General features: G+C 39.5%; 1 pseudogene; it reads left to right on the top strand.

Annotated features, from left to right (window-relative positions):
* Positions 1-1,021: 1,021 nt before the first annotated feature.
* LOC118004562 lies at positions 1,022-1,567 on the top strand (annotated as a pseudogene).
* Positions 1,568-2,187: the final 620 nt, after the last annotated feature.

Below are 2,187 nucleotides of genomic sequence, written 5' to 3'. Positions count from 1 at the left end.
GGCGATCTGAACAGCCTCAGAACCATTTTCCATTCACTTGTTCTCAGAGCAAAACTCTTCAGATAGCTTTATCAAGAAAGAAAGATGAGGGACGCCTGGGTGGCTCAGTCAGTTGGGCATCTGCCTTCGGCTTGGATCATGATCCCAGGGTCCTGGGATCAGCCCTGCATCGGGCTCCCTGCTCCGCAGGGGACCTACTTCTCCCTCTCCCTCTGCCTGCCGCTCTGCCTACTTGTGCTTAATCTCTCTCTCTGTCAAATAAATAAATAAAATCTTTAAAAAACAAAAAAAATATGAGTTTGTTCTTTATTCAATTTGAAAAAAGTTTGATGGGCTGCCTGGGTGGCTTGGTTGTTAAGCATCTGCCTTCTGCTCAGGTCATGATCCCAGGGTTCTGGGATCGAGCCCCACGTTGGGCTCCCTGCTCAGCGGGAAGTCTGCTTTGCCCTCTCCCACTCCCCCTGCTTGTGTTCCTGCTCTTGCTCTCTCTCTCTCTCTCTCTGTCAAATAAACAAAGAAAATCTTAAAAAAAAAAAAAAAAGTAAGGGCGCCTGGGTGGCTCAGTTGGTTGGGCGACTGCCTTCTGCTCAGGTCATGATCCTGGAGTCCCGGGATCGAGTCCCGCGTCGGGCTCCCTGCTCAGCAGGGAGTCTGCTTCTCCCTCTGACCTGCCCCCCTCTCCTGCTCTCCCTCTCTCTCATTCTCTCTCTCAAATAAATAAATAAAATCTTTAAAAAAATAAAAAAATAAGAAGTTTGAAATAACCCAGTACCACAACTAGTACTCTTCAACTAACTCGATTTTTATTTTCATTAGCCATCTTAAAATATAGAGTATAAGTGTCCCTGTATCAGTTACCTATTGCTGCATAACAACCTACCCCAAAAACTAAGTGGCCTCTTGCACAGCTCTCCATGGTCCTCCTCCTGGGGTGTGGGCCCCATAATCTGAAATGCCACAAACCCAGACTAGACCTCCTGGAGGCAGTGAGTAATATAATTCTTCAACTCCACAATTAAAAATGGCTTCCAAAAAAGCTACATTGCAAAAAAATGGGAAAGAAACAGATGGAAGGAGTAAGAGTTGAAGAGCCTGAAGTTGAAGAGCCTGAAGCTTTGCTGGTGGAAAAAGCACTGTACCAATGTGTAGAGAACGGGAAGGTGAAGTACTTTCTTAAATGGAAGAGATTTACAAATTCTGACAATACTTGAAAACCTGAAGAAAATTTAGATCATCCAGAGTTAATCAAACTATTTCTTAATTCTGAAAAAGTCGTTAAAGAAAAAGATAGGACAAAAAGAAAATATTTATCTGACAGTGAATCTGATGACAGCAAATCAAAGAAGAAAAGAGATGCTGCTGACAAAACAAGACACTTTGCCAGTGGTCTTTGTCCTGAACAAATAGTGTCACAGCAGCGGAGAGTTAATCTTTCTCATGAAACAGAGATGCAGATGAGACAGACATGGTGCTGGCAAAAGAGGCAAACGTGAAGTGTCCTCAAATTGTAACTGCTTTTTATAAAGAGAGAGAAACTTTGCATTCTTGTCCGGAAGATGCTCAATAATCATTCATATTCATATATATATGTATGGGTCTTGGTTCTATGACGCATTCATGTGAATAACTATATTCTAATGAAAATCAAATTTAATCTGTTTATTTTGAATAGTATCAAAGGAATTGTTGGGTTGTTTTTGTTTCTTGCATCAATAGCACTGGTTACTTTGGACAAATAAAAGCTTACTGTAGTTGCTTCATTTATCAGAAAAGAACATATGATACCATGGTAGATTATTCTCTCTCTCTCATTAAAGAGCAGTTTTTCTAAATGTTAGAAAAAATTTCCATAGTCATAACTCAATCAGAACTTATGTTTAACCAATAATGGCTAAGGACCATTCTGGGTTTTTGTTTGTTTATTTATACAAGTGTAAATGGTTGTTGTTGGGTTTTTGTTTTTGTCTTTTTTACATTCACCAAAACGAAAATGTCATTTCACAATCATGGGTAAGTCCATATTGTTTCTGGGATGCCATCTTTCTGAGAAAAGCAAGAAATAGATTACCTCAAGGGAAATGGAAAATTTTCCTGAAGCCATAAAACTTCAAGCAAGTAGATGATTCTACAATTAATTGGACAATTTAAATAAAAACTATTTTAATTGGAGAATTTAAAGTAGACTTA

This window comes from Mirounga leonina, unplaced genomic scaffold (assembly GCF_011800145.1).
Source record: "Mirounga leonina isolate KUSES-001 unplaced genomic scaffold, KU_Mleo_1.0 Mir_93, whole genome shotgun sequence".
Taxonomy (NCBI): Eukaryota; Metazoa; Chordata; class Mammalia; order Carnivora; family Phocidae; genus Mirounga; species Mirounga leonina.
This window is presented reverse-complemented; position numbering and strand designations above follow the sequence as displayed.